The following is a 24,870-nucleotide window of genomic DNA, read 5'->3' on the forward strand; positions in this document are numbered from 1 at the left end:
TACTAATTCTTAATTTGAGAAATCCACATGATTTCCTGTTTTTAAAACTGAAATTACAGTTTCTAACATCTTCTGGCACTTTCATCACTCCCCTCAAAAATCCAAAAATAAAAATATACTTGCATAGAATGCCAATATTATTTGCAAGCACATTTATTACCTAGTAAGAAGATCTTCAGTAATAAATAATTCCATACATTTGAAGCATTCATGTATTATATTTAATTCTGCTACCCACTTTGCAATTGAATTGTTTCATAATATGTTCTACCATATCCATGTCAGATATCATTCTTCTTAACAGCCAGACAGACTCAACATAGATGATTCATAAATCTCTATTCTCAGCATTGTCTGTTGATACTTTACCTTTTCCTAAATGAGATGTTTCCTTTATTATATTATTCTATTAAGAAAATATATTTTAATCTTAATTTACATTTTTAGACCTCAATACAGCGATCATGTTAAACTTTTAAGCTCATAGCATATTAACTGAATAAACTCATATAAAACACTTTAATAATTTTAATTGCTCCCATTCAATTCTCATTCCCATACTGTTTTCCTTCTACCCCTCTAGTACAACCATAGACACTCTGATGCATTTGATTAAGATTCTTAATTATTCATGTATCTGTGAAAAACACATAATGGAATTTTTGCCAAATAATTTTATTTTGCATAATTGAAAATGCACTATGAATTTTTAAAGATATTTCAGGTGTCATCCTACTAGAGGCAGACTATACCTTAATAATGATTATTAAGTTGCCACCTTGCTAATACAAATAAATTGGGACACACTTATACTTGTTTTATTTATGTATGGCCTAGAATTGACTCACTAGGTCACAGGGTACACCTGCAGTTAAATCAATTACATTTAATGCTTTCCAGAATGACTGTTCAGTTCACTAACTTTCCAAGAGTTTATCGTTTCAATAATGCTATCTGTACTATCCATATCCAAAGCAATATTTTTAATATATACATTCATGAGTATGTAAATGATAATGGGTGGAATTCTGCATGTCATCAGTCAATTACTTTACATTGCAGTCATCATAGTGATTTGGGCCATTTATTTAAATACTTGCAGCCATCTCTTTATAAACCTTTCAGATTACACCTTCTGTGCTTTGACTATTGCCCTATATACATACATATTTTACCCCTCTACTGAAATTCCTGACTTATCCATGATGATTTGTAGGAGTTGATTTTATATTCTAATTAGTAATACCTGGTTGATTTAGAGTTTAGATTTTGCATATATTTCCCCTTGGGATTTTCTTTTTTATTTTTATTTTTTTGTTATTTCCCTACTTTGTTGGACAGAAAGACTTAATTCTGACTTACTTAACTATTTGCCCTAAGTTTTACTTTTTATGGGTTTAAAAGCTTTTTCTGATATATATTGATGTTCTCCTACATGTTTTTCCATTAGACTTATAATTCTAATATTACTTTTTAAATGTATCTCTACATATTTATGTAGTGACTGGAAAGTAATTTTATTTTTAAAAATTTTTTGAAGATTATTTTTGCGATTGGTTTTAATGTTTTCCAGCACTCTCTAAAATAATCTAATTTGTACTGCCAGATCGTGTTTTGTAGATTATCACCACCACTTAAATGTAAACTCCTCATTTAGTTTGTCCAAGTAATTCATACTCACACACTCCTACTTACCTCTTTCCTAACATTTTTCCTTCTTACACAGATAGGTGTAAATTTTAAATGCCCAATATTTTCATAACTGTCTATCAACTAGTCTAATATAGATTGAATACTTTTTATCAAAGTTTAGCAACTTAACATTTCACCATGTCGTTGCTTTAGTTTGTTTTTATTTTATTTTTTTTGCATGGGCAGGCTCTGGGAATTGAACCCAGGTCTCTGGTATCACAGGCAAGAATTCTGCCACTGAGCCACGGTTGCCTGCCCTCCTTTAGTTTTTATAAACAACTATATAATATATTAAATACCATCAAATTTTTATTTTATGTGAAGAGAATTGTGGGGAAAAAAATTCTTTTATTCCTACCCTCTGGAACTTGTAGTATAGTGGAGACCTGGGTCATTAACCTTAAAAGCCACATTTATCTATAAAATTTTAATTATAAATTCTCCATAAGCTTTATAAAGAAAATTTTTAAATTCTATAGCAAGATGAATAAAAGGGAGCTAAACTAGACTATTAGACTAAATTCTGATCATATGACATTTAATCTCTTGTAGTATAGTGGAGACCTGGGTCATTAACCTTGAGAGCTACATTTATCTATAAAATTTTAATTATAAGTTCTCCATAAGCTTCATAAAGAAAATTTTAAAATTCTATAGCAAGATGAACAAAAGGGAGCTAACTTAGACTATTAGACTAAATTCTGATCATATGGCATTTAATCTGATGTTAAATATAAGACAAATGATTATAATTATTTGATATGTGCACCAAATTATATCACTCAGTGTTTAGCCTAATCGAGAATCAAGAAAAATATAAATTCACTTATTATATATATCTAAATATACTAATTTATATAATTGTGCTGGCTGCTAAATATTTTTAATATTCTTCCTGAATTGGCATGCAATGAAGAAAGTGAGTGTATCCAGGAACATTTGAGAAAATAAACGCCTAACAATCAGAAGCATTCAAAGATATCAATCTATTTTCTTTGTGTTTCTAGAAATACCAGGCAGCAATAACTGAGAAAACTTTTCTCAGTGGAGCAGAAAGGATGCAAAATTGGGCAAAGAAAATGTCACCACACTGCATGGCTTGTTATTCTTGGAAGAAGTGTGGGTTCCATAACTTAGACAAGTAGCCAGATGGGAACAGTGATGATAACTGTTCTCAATTCTTACCCTTACATTCTGAAAACTGGGCTGCAGTCCCCATACTCCCTATTGGGCAGGTAACAGGAATCTCAATTCAGAGATAAAATTAAAACCAAAAGGCATCAATAATTTTAGAGAAGTCAGCAGTATGAAATAAAGAAAAATAACCATACTCCTCTAATGCTTTCAGTGAATTTCATCATATATAAAAATGTATACAATGTAAACGTACAATTTAAAGAATAATGACATGTATATCAATTCAAGCATGCAAGAACTAGAACTGACAAATCACATACTGCCCCCAGTGATAACTGATAATTTAGAGAGTGCTGTTTACATCCTAAGCACCTTTTTTTTTTTTTTTGGTGCATGATCAGGCACCGAGACTCGAACCTGGGTCTCCAGCATGGCAGGTGAGAATTCTGCCACTGAGCTACCATCACACTGCCCCAAGCCCAAGCACTTTTATAGAATCAAAGGGAAAAGAAAAAGTCAGTGGAAAAAATGAAGAACTACTTTACCTTGTTGACCCTACTTTCAAATATGTATCTGTTGGAAGATAGGAGAGAAAATAAATGAAATACATAGTCTGATAAGTGAGGATAAATATTCTGCAGAAAATATAGCAAAACTATATTATGATGAGTGATGACCAGGAGACACTTGCAATTTTAGATGGGTTATTCAGGGAGACTTCATTGAGAGGGTGATGTGCAATTCTACCCATGTTTCATTAAACAGCAATATAACTGGGCCACCCTTAACTTTACACTAATTATTCCCATGCATAAAACTCAGAGAGAACTAGTCGTTGGGGAATAGCAATACTTCAACATCAAATAATTACTGTTGTAAGAGGAGATAGCATACCTGGCATTGTAGGGTGATTACAAGTATAAAAAAAAAAGAACATAAGAACTGTGCTAGAACCATAAATGATGCTGCATGTAATAGGAAATTTCCAATTAAAAAGAAGAGTGGAAAGAAAACAATTTACAATATTAAGTGCTAGGAACTGGATGAAATAAAATTTAAAGAGTCATTCTCTCTCTAGAAGATAAAAATAGAGAGTGAAAGAAACTTACAAAGCAAAACCATTTGCTGTTAGTTGATATTTGACCCAATCAAGCTCTCCTTAGTTTATATTTACCATACTTAATTAATTATTCACTAATTTCTCTTCTCTTAAAGATCTTGAGATTTTTGAATGTCTTATCTTTTTATATGTAGAACCTAACATAATCCCTGAAGTAAAGCATGCAATAAATAAAACATTTAGTTAATAAATTTAATGGATCAGCAAATTTATATTAGTGATGTACTGAACTCTAGCTTCAAAAGTGTCATCTTTTAATATTTCAAAATGAAATTGTTCATTTTCTATTTTGCATGAGTGGGAGAGAAAGACATAGGGTCAGAGATATTTTTATTTACTTTCTCTAGCTTTAATTCTGGAGGAAAAAGAAACTGTTTCTGGTGTGTGTGTGTGTGTGTGTGTGTGTATGTGTGTGTGTGTGTATTGTGTGTGTGATGTGAATCTTTAAATAGTAGGATACTGTTTTTGGTTAGAATCCTTACTATTTCAGTTTGCTAAAGCTGCCAGAATTCAATATACCAGAAATGGGCTGGCTTTTACAATGAGGATTTATTAGTTTATAAATTTACAGTTCTAAGGCCATCAACACGTTAAAATTAAGGCATCAAGAAGAAGATAACTTCTCTGAAGAAAGGCTGTTGGTGTCTGGGGTTCCTCTTTCACATGGGAAGGCACGTATTTGCCATCTGCTGGTCTTTCCTTCCTGTGTTCCATTGCCTTCAGCTTCTGATTCCAGTGACATCCTCTCTGAATGTCTGTGGGCTTTCTCTTAGCATCTTCAGGGTGTTTCTCTCTCAGAGTTTCTGCCTTTTATCCTCTCATTAGGGCCGCAATAAAAGATTAAGACCCATCCAGAATTGGGTGGGTGACATGTTAATCGAAATAAGCTAACCAAAAGATCCCACCCACAGTATGTTTGCACCCACAAGAACGGATTAAAAGAATGTGCCTTTTTCTGGGGTACATAAATGGCTCCAAACTACTTTTCTTATGTAAAGCCAACACCTCAGAGTTAATCAGGAGTTATTATTTTTTTAAGATTAAGATATTTGCCACAATTTTGCTATCAAAAAATTAAAAAGAAAGAAAGAAAAGAAAAGTTAAAGGCAAAAAAAAAAAAAAAGGAATAAAACCTCCTGGCTTTGACTTTTAAGTGGAAATTGCTTTGACCACTCAGTGACACAGAATGCGATTGCTAAAATATAGGCAATAAGAAAGGCAGCTGAGAAAATTGCTAGAGTGGACAGTCACAAAATACATTTCCAGTCCATTAGACCACAGCACATCCAGCTAGAATTTAACAGATGGTCTGACACCCCTGCAAAATATTAAAATGCTCTTTAATTCAATCATGATATTTCAACTGAAGAAACAGCCCAGTTAATTGCACCTTTTTCAGGGGGCACCAAAGGTCCATTGAAAGGACTATAATGACAACACAAGGAAGCCCAGTGCAGCTCACTTCTTTGGCTTCATGCCAGTGGACTAGCCTGCCACTTGATGTTATTGCAATGCAAATGCCTGGAAGACAGCCACTCATTGCATCTGAATAAACAGAGAAGAAAAACAAAACAAAACAAAACAAAACAAAACAAAAACAAGCAGAATAACTGTTTAGGATAAAGATCATTGAAAGTTTAATGGAATTTTGTGATTCTAAGATAAGACATTTCAATAGATTAATTATTCAGCGCCAAGGAAAAAACAAAGCACATAAAATCTACCTGGAGGATTTTGTGAGTTGGCAATGCCTTGAAAATAATGGGAAGGAATAGAAAAAGTAATTCTTTAATTCTTCCTCATCTAATTAGCTTATTTTACAGACTTTAGAAAGTTAAAGAATATATTGGTGACACTCATCTCAAAATATAAGAACTATGCAAATGAAAATGTAACTATTCTAAAAGAAACCTAATATGTATACTCAAAATAAATCATATACTGCTATCATAAAAGATACATAATTAATTAGGATTAACTCTACATCTCAAAAAGAAATATGCTTCACTATAATCTAAAATTTCAAATGATGTGAGCTTTATGAAACATAAGAAAAATGAACCTATTTTAAATTTAAAATTCTTATTTTCAATTTTATATCAAATGCTCAAAATAATTTAACAAAAATGTTTTACAACAATCTCTATTGTTCATTTGCAATGAAAGAGACCATGTATTATTAAAAAATTGACGTTGGGTAAGTCCTAAGTTTTTCTTTATTACATATGAATCTTTTTACCTTCTTTTGTTTGTACACAGATACTGCTATCAGTTATTTTACCGCTGTTCATCAGATATTTCTGGATCATCTCTTTATCCAAGCTTATGGTGAAACTGTAAGAGATAAGAATAGACATGTGATGTTTTGGGCCAATTGACATGTGGGGATAAGTGATAGGAGACACTTCTGGCTAAAAAGTTAAGAGACACTGAACTATTTGCATTGTCATTTCCTACCACCACAGTGATTTTTGAAGAATGATCAAAATGGAGTCTGAATTGGCCAATGCGCTCTAGTGAGGGTAATGTTGAGCAATGTAACTCATAGTGTAAAAGTAGTGGGAACAAATAAACTTTTGTTTTACTAAGCAATAAACATATAGAAACAATTTGCTACCTCAGCATGGCCAGTTTTATTCTGACCTAAAGAGAAATGGGCATTATTGAAAGGGGATAGTACCTTTACAAAGACACTAAAATAAATGGCACATTATTAAAACCCTATTATGAGCAGGAAATGGGAGAAACTTACTTCATCCTGGAAAAAATAATGATATAGTCAACATAGTGAAAAAGAAACTGGCAAATGGTGACTTCTGATTACATGGAGGATGGATCATGGACCTAATGGTCTTTTAACTCTTGGGTAAGAAGTTTGAAAACAAAATATTAATTGCATGTGATTTTTGCTGTTAATTGGCAAAAAAAAGAAAAGCTAGTTCCAAATGAATTTTCAGTTTTTCTGGAAGAAATGAAAGGGGCTAGAGAATACAAAAATTGGAAAATTGTAATAAGCATTGCTTCTTACATTCAATTTCTAAAATATAGAACAAAGAAAGTCCTTGAGCTACAAAGGCTTACAGTAATGATGAAAATTGTTGCAGACTGAATCATGTCACCACAAAGACATATTCAAATCTTAACCCCCAATCCTGTGGTTATGAACCCATTTGTAAATAAGATCTTTGAAGATATAATCAAGGTGAGTCTAAACTGAATCAGGGTGGAGCTTAATCCAATATGACTGAAGTCTTCATAAATAGAGGAAATTTAGACATAGTCAAGAAACAGACAGAAAGAGAATGGCCCATGACAGATACAATGATTGAGTTATGGATTGCCAGCAAGTCAACACCACAACTCCACAGACTTCAGAGAATGCATGGCCCTCTGACATCTAAATTTTGAACTTTAAGCCTGCAAAGCAGTGACAATAATTAGTTTAAGCCAGCAAATCTAGGGTACTTTGTTACAGCATTCTTGGAAGACTAAGACAAATCCTATGCATATCTCATTGTCCAAACACTTTTATAAATTAAGATATTTCAGGTTAAGAACTAAAAGTGTGGCTTCTAATAAATCCTTTCAACTGAGGAAAATAGCTCAAAGAATAGAGGCTAATTGTCCCTCTTTTCAATGGTTCACCCAATGTTAAGCCATAAAAAGACATAGGAATGAGAAAGCAAGATATTCATTAATATGATCAGAAGATTATGGAATTGACCATGTGTGTGGCTATTAACTTGTGTTACTATCAACAATTAAGGAAACAAAAGTAAAAAGTCAGTGTTTTCAGGAGATACATATTGACCAGAGTATGAACAATCTGCCTTAATAAAGACTTAATAAAGACTGAGAATTAAAGTTGCCTTAGAACCCTAAAAATCCTCTGTATGCGTATGACGAAATCAGGTGAAAAATACCCATGATGCTAAGGTCAAAAGTACAACGTAAATGAAAAGTCTCTCAGAAGGTGATAACAGGGATTTTGGAGCAGAACTCGGTCCACTTCAAACTATCAACTTCCCTCATGAAGACATAGAACATCAACCAGAGATCTAGGACTCAATGTCATAACTGAATGGCCACTTTATTTTTCCTCACTCATGAAAAGGATAATTGTAGTTTATGTGGAAAGGCTCTTAAACTAAATATTTACTGTCCAGAAAGAAGACGGTTAAAGTCAAGCCAGCTATAAACATAGTTTGGTTTTCTTCCTCCTCAAAACATGATGGGGGTGTATTTCCTTAGTCTCTTTGAGAAATCCTGAACGTGGGACTTTTGTTGAACACAATGTGAGTAATCGTGATATGTGTCAAGTCTGTGCAGAAGTTCTAAGAACCAATGTCGGGTTCACAATACTCCCTTCCTCCAGCTATGCTCCCTTTCCCCACCATTGTGCACATGAAAATGCATGTGAAAACAGTGCATCCAAGAGTCTGGGTCTTGTATTGATTACCATGAACATCAATGCACACTCTGCCAATCAACATGCAACAGTTAGAGTAAACAAGAAATATATCTTGATTGTGTTATTATGATTCTGGAGTTGCTTTATTATAATCTGGCAAAACTAGTCTATGCTGTTTGCTACAAAAGCAAAATTCTTTCATTTGCTTTCTATTTCAGAAAAAAAGTTGATCTGTGTATATATATATATATATATATGTGTGTGTGTGTGTGTGTGTGTGTGTGTGTGTGTGTGTGTGTATGTGTGTGTGTGTATGTATATATGTAAAAGAGCTAATAGTCAAAGCAAAACCATAAAAAGAAAATATCTGGCAAATTGAGTTGACCCTTTAGTTCAACTCATTAATTTATGCAACACAATTGCTTTAGGCAGGCTATTTTCTCTGGGACTTTTGTTATAGATCAAGGACAAAAGGAGTGCACAATATAGCTAAATGATACAAGTGCAGCATGATAAAGCTACACAAAGTACTACTGTTGTACGAAGGGACTTTGCTTCCATATCTAGCAACACAAAGTAGGTAATCTGAAATTTCTCATGCAACAAAACACCTAAGATTTTGGGGTAGAATAACTAAGTCTAGTCTTAAGTATAGTCTAAAGTAATTTTCTCGCAAAGCAGTTTGCAAAGAGAAATCTCCAGAGCCCCAGAATGAAAACAAAGCAAAAGCGAAATGTGCATAATTTCATGATGTGATCTTGTGCTAGTTTGAATCTGTTATGTACCTCAGAAAAGCATATGTTCTTTTAATCCATCCCTATGGATGCAGATCTATTGTGAGTAGAACCTTGTGCTTGGGTTGTTTCTATGGAGATGTATCTCAGTCCATTCAAGGAGGGTCTTAACCCTTTTACTGAAGTCCTCTATGAAGACAATATATACAGAAAACAGAGAGACAGAAGGAGAGAGCAGAGAGATGAAACCAAGTGAAGGATGTAGAAAATAAATGTCCTGGGAGAAGCTGAAGGACCCATGGGAGCTGAGGGAAGTATTATGAAACCAGAATCAAGTATAGAAGGAACAGCAAATGTCACCATACGCCTTCCCATGTGGCAGTGGAACCCTGGACACCAGCAATCTTTCCTCACAGGAGGTATTTTCCTCTTAATGCCTTAATAGGACATTTTCATGGCCTTAGAACTGCATATTTATAACCTAATAAATCCTCTTTGTAAAAGCCAATCCATTTCTGGTATATTGCATTCCGGCTGGTTTAGCAAACTGAAATAGACCTCTTCGCAGAGTTTTCTGTCTTAATGATGTAGATGCTTGTGTTTGACTGTCCATAATGTGTGTTGGATGGAGGGGTGGGCAGGAGATATGAAGCCTTGCGCCAACCCATGCTATGGAAATTTGTAAATAAGACCTTTACACAAGGCTGGGAATTCCAAGGGGGAGTGTCCTCAAAGACTAGACTAGAGGAAGGAAATTTGTGTCAGTGCCTGAGGTTACCGTGAGGAAACAAATTTTGCCCGAGGACTCCTGTCCCTGAGCAGGTATACAGAGGCAGAGAGCTAAAATTGAGATAGAACCTAAAAAGTGGTTCTAGGCTAAGTGTTTAGTTGATGTTCCTGAGCAATATTCGCTGCATCAATGCTTTCAAGTAAAAAGCTATCTTATGATGAGAGACTCTGCATGATAAGTAAGTAAATATGTGAAAATAAATAAAATGAAAAGAAACAAGAGACATACAAAATCAAAATTATTAGATGAAATATATGTTTAAAGTAATAAAGAATACATAAATATATTTCAGAAAAAAGCTTGTCAAATAATAACAGGTGGATCTGGAAAAGAATCAAACTGCAATTAAATGTGAAATGATGGGCTAAATAGCAGATCAGGTGTAATTGTATAGTTACTTGCTCAAATGATGCAGAAACAACACAGAGATGTTAAGGATTGGACAACATAGAAAAAGGTTATGAGAGTTGTAGGATATACTGGAAATTCTATTATATTATTCAATCTAGAAGGAGAGTGACTAAGTGAAAAATAATTTAAACTGATAATGCTAAGAATTTTTTAGATAAAATGAAAAATACAGTTCTTAAAATTCAAGAAGGAAATATTCATTCCTTCTAGTCTCCTGTATTCTGAGCAGATTTCTCAGAAAGAAGAATCTGAGATGGTGGTTTGGTAGCCCATGACAATCTCTGGAATCTGTCTGGTAGCTACTTACTGATTTTCCTTTTGATGCCATCTCAGGATATCATGACAAAGTCAGTATGGCATTCGGTGTTGATGGTCCCCTACCCTGATCTCCTTTATTAGCCAGTTTTCCATTCCTCAGTTCCATTCCAGTAAACTGAGGACAACTCAGAGCTATCCTCCACTCTTGGGAAGTATGCATAGTCAATTTGCATGAGAATAATCAAAACCTTGCCTTGAGGTGAGAAACTATGTTGCTCATAGGAAGAGAGAGAGAGAGAGAGAGAGAGAGAGAGAGAGAGAGAGAGAGAGAGAGAGAGAGAGAGAGAGAGAGAGAGAGAGAGAGAGAGAGAGGTGTGTAGTAATGGATCATAAAGTTCAACAGTTTCCTGAGATTTGGTTATAATGGAGTTTCAGGAGACTCTCATGAGATTTGGCTATTAGGGTAGGGGAGGTTTACCTTCTTTGACCTTTAATGTTTGTTTCTGTTGTGTTGGCAGCCCTGGGACTTTATCTCAAAATGGAGGAGGGGGCGGGCCCTGGGTCCTTTCGGGTGTAGATATGATCTCAATGTGGCAGAAAGTCGGAGAAATTAAAGAACTCAAAAATTAAAACCAAAATATTTCAAGATTATTTAATCTTTATAAAAGAATTGGGGTTTCCTAAAAATCATTGCTACTATAAGAAAAACAAGAAAATAAGTCGCATACTTTATCAAATATTTTAAACAAAAATGTTCTAAAGTGAATTTTACTTGTCACTCTTGAAAGATTTAGGAGGCAAAAGGGTGAGAAAGAAGGATGGTAGACCGTGAAATTTAAACCGGGCGGGTTTAATTCTGCGCTCTGGGCTGAGCTCACCAAATCCAAGAGCGAGGGAGGTGAGTCAGCGTCTGGGTGATGGGCAGTTTTTAAGCAAAGGGATCAGGTGACGTCTGGAAGGGGCGGTTCTCTGGAAGTCAGGTGTCCGGAAGGGGCGGTTCCGGAAGTTATGTCATCCGGAAGGGGTGGTTCCAGAAGCCATGTTGGGAGGGGTGACACAGCCTTCGCAGGTGCGGTTGTAGTGCCGTTCCCAGTTCCCCCGACCTAACAACTTTTTATTATCTATCTGTTAAAGTAATTATGCATTCCTCTTATTTCTTTGTTTATAGAGAAATAAAGCTAGTAGTGATCCAAAATTATTATAGAGACCTTTATTGCTTCAATGTAAATAAGTCACTAAGGTACTTTGTTCAAGGAATTAAAAGCTCGTATTATGAAAGCAGTTTCACATAATGGCTGGGAATTTTCAATATTTAACAAAAAATATATATATGTTGAATAACTTCAGATAAAAAGGCAACACGAAATTTACCAATTTCACAATTTATCTGAAAGTCATTCATGCTGTCTCTTAAAAATAATTGTTGGAATTACTACAGCAGACTGTTCTAGGTAGAATGCAAATGCTTACTACTTTGACAATGCTAAAAATGTGTTTCATTTGTTTTCAGGTATTGTGGCTCTTCCATTCTCAGTACTTTCTTTTGGCTATGGAAGAGAAGGGTATGTAAACATTTTACGAAGTGTAAATCTTATATATAAGATAATATATTCAAGTACTTCATTTTCAAGGTTATATGATTCAAAATGAAGTCAAATTTTAATATGAGAATGTGAATGAAACAGAATTATCTGTTATTATGTTAGCATCAGAGCTATATGCATATAGAATAGAGCGGGAGGATTTTAAGACGTTTGGCAAAATACAGTGCAATAAGTGTCAGGCAATTTGTAACACTAAGGCAGCATTATGATGATGATGAATATAGCCAGATTTATGTGATATAAAATATTTTTGAATGCATATGTTTTCACAAACATTTTGATACTATGGTGCAGAAAACACAAGAAGTATTCATCTTATCTTGAATCAACTTGGGGGCCTTACTTGAGTAAAACTATTTACAACAGTTTCTGTTGTTCAAAAATTAAAGTTGAATTTTAAGCAGTTATTATTTTACTGAATTTACTATAATGCACTTTGAAAAATATGTATGATTTAGTTTATCTGCTCAAACAAATATCACACAATGGGTTGGCTTAAACAGTGGGTGATAATTGACAAATAATTTTTGAGGTCAGGAAAACGACAAATTTAGGCAAAAATGATTCTTCCCCCCCAAGACATGACATTCTGGGGCCTGTGATCCTTGGTCCTTGGCTTTTCTGTAACATGACAATGCACAGAGCACAGTACCTTCTCCTTTACTTTCCAGGTCCCCTGATTTCTAACTTCAGGTTGCTTCCTGTGCCTTCTCTCTCTCTATTTCTGGGTTTTATTCTTCTTATGCATGACTCCAGTAATCTGGAGTAAAGCCTAACCTCATTCACTTGGGCCACCACACCTTAAATGAAGTAACATCTTGAAGAGACCATCATTGTGTTCACACCCACCAGAATGCAAATCAAGACCAATAACATGTCCAAACTTGGGTACACAATTATATCCACCACAATATATAACAATATTACTGTACTGCTGTTAGAATAATAAATATTCCAAAATGGGAAAATAAAAATTTCCATTCCTGGATGGATTACTTTTATAAAAGGTAGAATTAAATAGGTTGTTTTAAAAATTCCCTCAGAGGATGACTCATATTTTAGAAAGTCCAAGCTACTGGGATACTACAGGAACCTAAGACCATTAGCACCCACGTGCACACACACACAATTTTCCTGAGTAGATTTCTATGTTGTAAAAATGTTTGAGTCACAATGCTTTTCAAAGGAATTTTTGAGAGTTCCGTGAGAACAAAACAGAGCAAATTATAATTTGGAAATTTAGGTCTTGTTCAATGTTCTAGTTACCAAATCTGTCACATGGAACGGCTCTGGCCACAATGCTTATGCTTATATCATATTCATACTGTGAGAATTTTATTTAAAAAGCTTTGGAACTGATGTTATAGAAATACATTAAATGCATATTAAAGTACAAGAAGATATTTTAATAATTATTAAAAACAATAGAAGTGCTATCAGTAGGCATTTAGCTTCCCTGGATTGCCTAGAATCCTCTAGAAAGCTTTATTAAATGCCATTATAATTTAGGTCTGATAGCCTCCTATATGATGATTGGCTGAGAAAAAGTGGACTTTTGCCTGCTGCCAAATTGCAGTTTACACTTCCCAGTCCCTTGACAGAATTGCAGAGTGGTCTGTGTTTAATATACTTACAAAAGTACATTCCTGGATTGCAGCATTATTCAGCTCTATAGCTTATAGGAGGGTGTTTTGGTTTGCTAATGATGCTGGAAAGCAATACACAGAAATGGAATGGCTTTTAAAGAGGGAATTTAATAAGTTAAAAATTTACAGTTCTAAGGCCATAAATATGTTCTAACTAAAGCATCCAGAGAAAGATACCTTGGCTCAAAGAAGGGTAATCTGGGAGGGCAGTTAGCTGGCATTTGCTGATCCTTCTTCTTCGGTCCATTTCTTCCAGTTTCTATTGCCAAGCTTCCTCTCTAAGCATTTGTGGGCCTTCTCTTAGCTGGTCCAGGACAAAACTCTGGGTTTCATCTCTTAGTTTAGCATTTGCCGGAGATTTCTTCTCTTCAGGGTCTAGCTATTTTTGTGAGTCCTTCCTTAGCACCTAGGCTATTTCTGTCTTGATTGCCAAAGGTCTCTGGCCATGTGGGCTCTAACGCTTTTCCAAAATGGTTCTCTCTTTAAGGGCTACAGCAAACAACTGCAACGCAAAGGGGTGGAGACACTTCTCTATGGGAACCCCTAATTAACAGCTCACACCCAAAGTTGGGTGGGTCACGTCTGCATTGAAGAAACTTAATCAAAAGGATCCCACCCAGCAACACTGAATTATGATTAAAGAGCAGGGCTTTTCTAGATACACAACAGCTTCAAACCATCAAAGAGGGTTAATAGTGATCGAAGATAAAGGAATACTCTCTGAGCAGTGTCCAGTACAAACAATCGATGGCTAGCAATTGTGAGGAAGGGCCATCAATAAAAACTATTCAGCATCTCTTCCTCACCTATTTGCTGTCATAGAACTTTATTGTACAGTTCTTGTGGGAAAGGTCCACTTTAATGCAAAGTTGCCGTCCTCTGCCATATTGACATTTTGGGTGGGATAGTCCTTCATTGGATAGGACATGGGATAAGCTATTCTGTACATTTTAGAATAGTTATCAGAATCCCTGGCTTCTCCCTACTACGGGCAGAACTCGTCCCACCCCACCTCATCCCCATTGGGAAAACCACAACTGTCTCTAGAGTCTGCCAAACATCCCTAGATGGGGAAGCAACATTACCCCACTTGAGATCCCCTGCTTTAAGAATACTCTTATGCTAGGTGGAATTTCTTATGAATACCATATATCCTGGCCAAATTTTCACATATAATGTACAATAGGAATAAAAGCACAAAAGCCAGCATCAGCAGGACAGGTTGCATAAATGATAAAAACCTCACAGTGTTAGAACACTGAATGAGCAAACTGAAAAAAAATCACTGGCTCCTGGGTGGACAACGGTGGTTCAGTGGCAGAGTTCCTGCCTGCCATGCCGGAGATCTGGGTTCATTCCTGGTCCCTGCCCATGTTAAAAAACAGAAAAAAACAAAAAAGAAAAGAAAAAGAAAAATCAGTGGCTCCCATTTTGCCATGTGTAAATGAAGTGCATTTCTGCCACATCTGTGTGTGTGTGTGTTTGTGTGTATACATGTAAATACATTAGATAATTCACCAATCCTGATGTGTTACTGTGATACTTTTAATTTAGGCTTATTACTTTTAAACATTATGCTAGACAATCAAAACACATCTGCCAAATAGATATCATCCTTTGATCCCCTGGTCACAACTTCTAGAAGTTTATAAGTTTCAAGCTCCATGAATAATATTTTCTTATATAGCTGATCTGCAATTTTCCTTGGCAAAATGATTATTTTTTTTATTTGCATTCTGTTCTTCATAGTTACAGGATTTCCTAAAATCTTATAATATTCTGTTGCTATTCTTATCTATAAACCGGAATACATTAGACCACTCTGCTTTATTTTTTCTTTAAATTTCCAAGGAGAAAAGATCAAAGATAAAATGCAAGGGTAAGTATTTACTGCACAACCATAATGAAGTCCTTAGCTAAGTAGAAACACAGTACTTATAAACTGATTAATCAACAAACAGGTCACCTGGAAAATGACATTGTTTGGATATGGACATTTTGCTGACCCCCCAAAATTCAAGGTTGCATTTTTCTTTTATTCTTCTTTCAATGTTTAAAACTAGTCTGAATCATGGATTATGTTAGAATCAGTTTTAAGCTCCCATACTGGTGCCAGGGCAGTATGCCTGAGAGAATAGGAAGACGCTGGAAATTTGAAATTGCCTCAGATTTCATCACATATCCTTAAATGCACTTGAGAAAAATGCTGAGCATGCATTTAGTTCTGCATTATATTGAAAAGGACACATTAATACACTCTGAGAAGTTAAGAAAAATGCCAAGAACACAAGAGTCTAAAAAAAAAAAAAAAACAACGTGGATTGTTGTTTCATAATGTGCAATGGATTGTTTCATAACAGATATAACTCATCTTCAAAACAATTTTATTGATATGTTGCTAAATATCATCTTCTTTTACACATGAGAAAATTATGTTTCAGAGAGTTTAAGGTTAGTGCCCTGATTTTCATAAGCCAAAAGACCACCAAAACTAAACATTAAGAGCATTGTATGGTGCACTAAAGTAAACCTGCAATTCTTCAGAGATTGTCAATGAAATTTAATGTCCAAGTGGACGGTTAGCTATTCAAACTGTACACTTGAGAAAAAAAAACAAGAATGTTGTACCATCCAATCACATTCTTTTGTATAAATTTATCTTTAATCACTTCATATTTAAAGAATTTTGAGTAAGAAAATATATTTTTTTAATAAAGCATTTCAAAGACCTTCATTATTCCTAATGTCTGAGTTTAAATTTGATGTGGACTCTTGCCTTTTGTTAACTGAAGAATTCCCTATTAGCATTCTAATTAAATCAACCAGACACACAGGACCTGTTATTTTGTACTTATTATTTCCATAAAGACTTCATTGAAAATTAGAATCTAACTTGCATTAACTCATAGGAGTTCCAGAACATGGTGTTCAATACTTTAGAAATCAAAGTTGCATCCTTTGTTATGCTGGAAGCATATCAGATATATGTATGCCACTTGTCTTTCAAGCCTGAAATCAGTTTCCTAAGGTCTGCTTTTTTTTTAATATATGATGTGCATTGAGTCCTAAAAAGAGTTTGCTGCATTGAAGAATAATTGAGCCATGTGTGTAGCTTTCAATCTTTAATAGAATGTATATTAGCCATTAAAAATAAAAACCTTCATTTCATAAATTGAATTAAAAGAAAATTGAAAATAATTATAACTAGCTAAAAGTAGGTCACTTAGAACAATAAAATCTAAGTATTTCTTCTGAGGGTTTGTAAAATTTTTATATAATTTTCAAAAGGAAATATTTCCCTTTATTTTAAAAGATCAGTATTTTGTTCGAATCTCTTAAAAATAGTTTTGTTTGACATGAATAATTCATTTGTCTCTCTTTAAAAAATGAAATCTGAAATTTTAGTGATGTTTGGGAGAGAAGCACATTTTCTCTATTCATTAAAACTAAATCTCTTGCAGAAAATATTTATACTAGTTTGGAAGCAATTAGACCTTTTAATAAATGACCTGTTCTACTAATCGTTATTTGACATTTAAAGATGACTTATATGCAATAATATCCTTGTATCGCAGAGGACAGACATGAAAATAACTTAGTGGGTCCCAGTACTTGCTGATCAGAACATACAGAATGAAGTCAAGTTCTCTACGTGAGCACATATGGAAGTAATCTTTTTAAATATAAAAGAAGACAGAGATTGAAGAGACTTGGGGAATATACTAGACGACAAATTTCATTCATTTGAAATAGGAATTTTGAGTCTATCTTCAAGAAAGAGAGTGGAAAAAATTGGGGGTGATCATAACAGAATAAAAAGAAATTATTAAAGAACTTTATAACATAGTAATATAACAAAGATGGAGAGGAAAACAAGGGAAAATAAATGAGTTTGGGAAGATTCATCTATCAGATATTCCCTAGCTAGAGATCAAATATATGGTTTGATGCTAACAAATAAAGAAGAATAAATATTTGATATTTGGTATTATAAAATTAAGAAAGAAATGAAAAGACAAACATTATAAGGCCTCACTAATATGGACTAACCATAGCGTACAAACACTGAGAACTGAATCTGTGAGCATAGGTTGTGAGGTAAAGCCAATTGTAAAGTTTCCTAACATGCAAATGCTTACAACTGTCACATCTATTCCTGAGTTGTAATGATTATTTCTAAGTTCTGAGATCCTGAGCTCTTTGTGTATAACTTGCTTGGTCCCTGGAACTTTGGGTAACTGTGTGACACCTGAGACTCAGGGATAGCATTCCGTAGCTCTGTAAAGTCAGCAATACCCCATAAAGCAACATTTAAAAAGCTGAAAAAGAGATCAGACTTTAATTAGAGAGATGAATGAAGTAGATCTGGTTAGGACTAAGAAAAATCAAACTAAAATGTAAAGGATGATATTGACTGTGTTTTAAAACTTCAGCTTCCATGTAAGACCAAAAGAACATAGGTTTATTTGGTGCAAAATTTATATTTTCTATAGCACACTAATTTATCTCGTATGGTTAGTTTATTTGAACACCATCATTATATAGAACTTGAATAAGGAGTGAGATCTTATTGGTTTGTACAGCAAATGTGGTTCCCCCACACATCCAAAAGTAATTTGGGCAAAGGATAAAAAGGTATTTACAAAGCCCCCCTGAGGGGCTGGGGAAAAAAATGTGTTAATAGTAAACATTCCCACCTGAGGAATTCCTGATATTCTTACAAGCATTGGGGAATGCCAATTTAATAGGCTGAGACCTCACTCTTGGGGGTTGTAAAACTTATTCCTGTAAAAGAGAAGTTAAGCCTACTTATAATTATGCCTAAGAGTCACCCCCCCAGAGAAATTCTTTTGTTGCTCAAATGTGGCCTTTCTCGAAGCCAGCTCTGCAGGTAAGCTCACTCTCTCCCCCCTACATGGGACATGACTCCCAGGGGTGAAAATCTCCCTGGCAACATGGAGCATGAGTCCTGGGGATGAGCCTGGCCCTGGCATTGTAGCATTGAGAAATCCTTCTTGGCCAAAAGTGGGAAGAGAAATGAAACAAAATAGTTCCAGTGGCTGAGAGATTTCAAAGAGTTGAGAGGTCATTCTGGAGGTTATTCTGATGCCGTATAGAGATATCCCCTTTCACATTTTAGTATAGTAGAATAGAAGGAAATACCTGAAACCGGTGAGCTCTATTCCAGTAGCCTTGATTCTTAGAGACAATTGTTTAACTATCTCACTGCTACAGTGTGACCACATAATTATGAAGACCGTGTGGCTGATATTCCCTTTATCCAGTGAATGGACAGATGAGTAAGAAAACAAAACAAATAAATAAATAGCAGACAGGATAAGGTATATAAGATGTTTTATGTGCTTTTTTTTCATTTTTATTCCTGTATTTTTTGAGAAATGAAAATGTTCAAAAATTGATTATAGTGATGAATGCACAACTATATGATGATATTGAGACCAACTGATTGTACAATTTGGGTGAATACATGGTATATGAGTATAGCTCAATAAAATAGCATTAAAAAAACATAAAAAATTGTTACCAAAGTTAGAGGGTTAGATGGATTGGACACTCGAATGCTAAATATTTAATATATGAATTATAGAAAAGTTCAGGTTAAGGAATTATGAACATATTATAATGAATAAAATTAATGAAACTTTTAGTTTGAAGAAATAAAAAAGACACAAAAGTAATCTAAAGTTGTGTAAGCATTAATTGAAAATTGAGCATAGACATAAATGAGAAATTTTTAAATTATTGAATTCTTCATAGAGAATAGAGGTGGGATTCTTTGTGACATTGGATTAAGCAAAGATTCCTAAACTATGCATGGATTAAGGAAAATATAAATTAAAATATAGATTATAAATAAAACAAAAATGGTTCTTTAAAAATACATAAAGCACAAACTATTTACAAATAAAATAAAATGAAAACTATATGACAAAATATAAACTATTTTCAATAATAAATTTAGAACCAATAAACAGAAAAAATAGAAGATGAAAAGAAACACTTCACAATTAAAATGAGCACATACGTAAAAATATTCAAGCTTTTGCATGAAATGGATTATATTTTGGAAAAATATTTTCTGATACCAGAAGAAATAGGACATATGGACTAGACCATATAGACCTGTTTACCAACAGGATAGTAAAAATATGTCAGATTGTTGTGATGACTATTTGAGGTTCATGTGCTCAAACTGATTTTCAACAGAAAATTTCTTTATATACTTGTAAAAATATATGTTAAAATAGAATATGATCATAAAATCAACTGTATTTAAAAATATATAAGAATATATTTATGTCTATATACACATATATGCATATGTATATATGCATAATCTGTGTATATATTCATGTATAAACTGTGAGTGCATATGTATATGTGATTCACACACCTAAATGGGAAATAAACAGGTGCTATGAAGACTATAACAGTGATTCCAAACTGCCAAGAGCAAAAAAAATAAAGAAGAGACAAATTTCCTGTGCAGAAATAAAAATAATTTTTGTGTTTGTTTACAAGGAGGTGGAGTATATCTCTCTAATTCTTAATTGTGGGTTGCACACAGTGACTTCCTTCCAAAAAGTACATTGAAAGGCAAAAAAACAAAGCAAAACGAAACACTAACATTGGAGTAGAAAAACCTGACAAACATCACCGTAGTCAGGATTTCCAGAATAACTTCAACAGTGATTAGCTATGTTGATAGGGTATACCACTGATTTGATGTGTTGAAAATGGCACTTTACCTCTGTGATATTTGTTGCAAGAATCGATAACCCTACTCTAATCATGAGAAAAACATCAGGCAAATCTCACTTGAGGATAAGTATATAAAATATCTGACCATTATTACTGACAATTGTCAAGCTTATCAAAAACAAGCAGAACATGAAATGAGAACATAGTCAAAAGGAGCAATATGGAGGTCTGGCTGCTAAATGTAATGTAGAATACTGGATGGAATCCCAAAATAATAAAGGGACATGAGATACAAACTAAGGAAATTTGAAAAAGCATAGACTCTATAATAATGCATTAATATTGGCTCACTACTTTAACAAATGTGCTATATTTATGTTAGATGTTAGTCATAGGGAAATGCGTGAGGACAATGGGAATTCTCTGTACTATGTACTCAATTTTTTTCTAAATCCAAAACTGATCTAAAATAAAATGTTAACAAATGCATTAAATACCAACAATTCAAACATATAGAAGAATTATAAGTCAGTTAAAATAAGATTTTAAATCCAGCTAAAATTAGGTAAAAAAAAAAACCTAAAAAGATATTCTTTGAAGTTACTATAAGATTGTAAGTATGTGAAAGGTAGTCATCCCATTTATTCTTTAAAAATTCAATCTTATTTTGCAACTTTTCATTTAACAAAGAAAAACACAATTCACAGGGTTCAGGAAAATGGGTGTTCTCATACCTTTTGGCTGGAACACAAACTCATGACCCTTCTTGCGATGGCAATTTAGGTTGTATGTATTATAATAAAAAATGCACTGGTTCCGTGAGCAACCCATTTTGATATAAAGCAATATATTACTTATATATTCACACATGTGTTTTCAAGTAATAAAGGATAAGAATATCTTAAATGGTTCTTTGTAGAAGGAAACTATATATATATTATAATACATCCAAATTGTGAATAACTAAATAGCTAGACATATATTGTCATTTGCAAGATTACATTTGCACTGAAAATATGTGGAAAATGGTAACAGTGTGTGGAAAGTTCTTTAGGGTGTGGGATGGGAAGAAGATTTACTTTCCAGAAAATTATACTTTACACTCTTATTTTTAGTGTTTGCATCATAACTTTAAACATTATAAATTAAACAATAATTTTAAAGAAAATGCTTACATTTTGATAGTCAACTACGTAAAAATGAATATTCTTGAATACAAAACACACACTGGGACATCCTAACTAAAATATGAGGGAATCAAGGAAATCCATAGAAGCAGGGCCAATGTTTGTTTGTTCTCAGAAAATACTTCTGTGTCGAAGTATAAAGACAAGCACATGGGCAATGGATTCTCCCAATATTTTGTCCGGAAAATTCCAAAGCATTTGTCTTCTTATAATGGTAAAGTAACATAATTGATACATATTTCCAATAATCTTATTTAATACCTATGGAAAACCAGAAGTCTGTTCATCAGTGTCCAGTCACCTTCATGAGAAAAGCACGCCAACATCATTAAAGATTATTGAATTAATACTTATTTCAAATTTAAGAATGTTTATACCATTTTCTGCGAGAATTATTTTTGCCTATTCTGGTTACTAGTTTATAAATAGTAAGATACTTCATTAAATGATTTTCCCTTTTCTACATTTATTTGTTTGCATATTAATGTTCACCCCACTCTTTTCAAAATGAATATTTTGTAGCATCATTTTGCATTTCAGTATTTTAGCATTAAGTGTCTGGTTTACTTAGGAGTTTCTCTGGAAAATATTATATGACTAGGGCTTTGTCTATAAAATTCTTTGTTTTTTGTTTTGTATTCTGAATTACTGTGTTGCATTTTAGCATAATTATTGAAGTATAATTTGCATATCATAAAATCACCCATTTAAATGCAGAGTTTGATGATCATAATGAATTTGTACAATCTTGTGATAAAAACAAAATCCAGTTTTAGAACGCATTCATCAGTTAAAATGCTCCTTTGTACCTCTTTACAGGAAATCCCAGATGGCATTCGCAGACTCAGATACTAATCTGTTTTCATCTCACTAATTTTGCTTTTTCTTAAAATTGTATTTATAATATGTAATTTTTTCTGTGCCTGGCTTATTTAACTTAGCATAGTCTTTTAGAGCCTTATTAATGCCGTTGCATGCATCAGCAGTTTGTTCTTTTTTATTGCAGAGCATGGCTCTATCACATTTCTTTAAATATTCAACAGTTGATTTTCATTTACATTATTACAATGTTGGCTGTAATGGAATAATGCCCCTATCAGAATTTGTGCACAAGGTTTTTTGTGGCCATGTATTTTCACTCCTGTTGGGTAGATTGAATATCAACAGAATGTTTGCTCTTACTGTAAACATATATTTAACAATTTATAAGACTGGTAAACTTTTTCCCAAAATGGCTATAACATCTTCCAAAATGGCTGCCACCAGCAACGTACGAGGATTTCAGCTTCTTCACATACTTGTAAATACATGGTATTGTGAATCTTTTTATTATAGCTATCTAGTGTATGTGTAGTGGTATCAAATTAAATTTTAATTTGCTTCTGTAATGAACAATAATACTGAGCATGTTTTCATGTATGTGTGTGTTAATCATTAGTATATTTTCTTTGTTGAGAGATCCATTCAAATGTTTTGCTCATTTTTATTGTAGGTGTTATTTTCAGGTATTGAAAGGATTTTTGAAATATATATATTTCATGGTATAAGGAATTTATCAGGAATATGATTTATAAATATTTTCTCCCTTTCTGAGGCTTGTGTTTCTTAATGGAATTTTTTTTAAAAGAAAACATTTAATATTTTATTATTGAATATTAATATATCATTTTCTTCTTTAACGGGTTGATTGGAACCCAGAAGCCAGGAGAGAATACCAGCTGATGTCGCCATATGACTTCCCATATGACAGAGAAACTCAGATGAAAGCTAGCTGCCTTTCCTCTGAGGCACCATAAATTTGTAACTAAATAAATCCCCTTTGTAATAGCCTAGTCCATCTTGGTGTATTGTATTCTGGCAGCCTTAACAAACTAAACATATGCTAATTCAGTTCTATACTTGGCTTTCTGAGCCATGACAAAGTGTCTTCCACAGAGGCTGAGTCATTTTACATTCCTGCCAGCAATGAAATGAATATTCATATATCTCAACATCCTCTCCAACACTTGTAATTTTCTGTTTTTTTTAATCATAGCCATTCTAGTGGGTGTGAAAAGGTATCTCACTTTTGTTTTGATCTGCATTTCCCTAATAGTTAATGATGTTGAGCATCTTTTCATGTGCTATTAAGCCATTTGTGTACCTTCTTTAGAGAAATGCATATTCATATTGTTTGCCCATTTTTTAATTGTATTGTTTGTCTTTTAATTGTTGAGTTGTAGAATTTCTTTATGTATTCTATACTTTAAACCTCTATTGGATATGTGGATTCCAAATATTTTGTCCCATTGAGTAGGATATCTTTTCATTTTTATAATAAAGTTCTTTGATGCATAAATTTTTTTTAATTTTTATGAGATCCCATTTATCTAATTTTCTTTTGTGGCTTATGTTGGGTGTAAAGTCTAGGAAACCATTGTTTAACACAAGATCCTAATGATGCTTCACTATATTTTCTTCTAGGAGTTTCATAGTCCTGATTCTTATACTTAGGTCTTAGATCCATTTTGAGTTAATTTTTTAATATAGTGTGAGATAGTGGTCCTCCTTCATTCTTTGCATAAGGATATCTACTTCCTCCAGCATTATTTGTTGGAGAGAATACTCTTTCCCAAATGAGTCAGCTTGACAGCCTTGTCAAACATCAATTTGTCATAGATACGAGGGTCTATTTTTAAACTCTCACTTCAACTCCATTGTCTATATATCTATCTATGTACCTGTAACATGCTGTTGAGATTACTGTAGTTGTGTAATAATTTTTAAGATCAGGGAGTGAGAGTTATCCAACTTCATTCTTCTTTTTCATGATGTTTTTGGTTATTCAGTACCACTTAAAATTCCAATAAATTTGATAATTGTTTTTTTCCATTTCTGCTAATTAGATTGTTGGAATTTTTATTGGGATTGCATTGAATCTATAAGTCATTTTGGGTAGATTTGACATTTTACAATACTTAGTCTCCTAATCCATGAGCATGGGATATTCTTTGATTTATTTAGATATTCTTTAATTTATTTTAGTAAAGCTTTGTAGGTTTCTGTGTATGCATAATCCACATCCTTTGTTAAATTCATTTATTAACTCTAGTAGCTTTTTTGTAGATGTTTTAGGATTTTAAATATATGTATAGGATCATGTCATCTGTAAATAGTG

At 33.5% G+C, this 24,870-nt stretch overlaps 2 long non-coding RNA genes across 8 annotated transcripts in view; one reads left to right on the forward strand and one right to left on the reverse strand.

Annotated features, from left to right (window-relative positions):
- LOC143679448 (uncharacterized) overlaps positions 1-24,870 on the forward strand; it is a 206,903-nt gene that overhangs the window by 11,975 nt on the left and 170,058 nt on the right. For 6 of the 7 annotated variants that reach the window (XR_013173778.1, XR_013173774.1, XR_013173773.1 and 3 more), the window contains exon 2: positions 12,064-12,115. This is a non-coding gene — a long non-coding RNA (uncharacterized LOC143679448). Of the gene's footprint in view, positions 1-11,582; positions 11,623-12,063; positions 12,116-24,870 lie in introns of those variants that run through there. The other variant, XR_013173772.1, reaches the window with a different exon arrangement.
- Positions 5,331-11,533, reverse strand: LOC143679447 (uncharacterized). Its single transcript, XR_013173771.1, has 3 exons — positions 11,432-11,533; positions 6,189-6,283; positions 5,331-5,494 (listed from the first exon to the last, which is right to left on the reverse strand). It is a non-coding gene; the product is annotated as an uncharacterized LOC143679447 (long non-coding RNA).

Source organism: Tamandua tetradactyla, chromosome 4 (genome assembly GCF_023851605.1).
Source record: "Tamandua tetradactyla isolate mTamTet1 chromosome 4, mTamTet1.pri, whole genome shotgun sequence".
Lineage (NCBI taxonomy): Eukaryota > Metazoa > Chordata > Mammalia > Pilosa > Myrmecophagidae > Tamandua > Tamandua tetradactyla.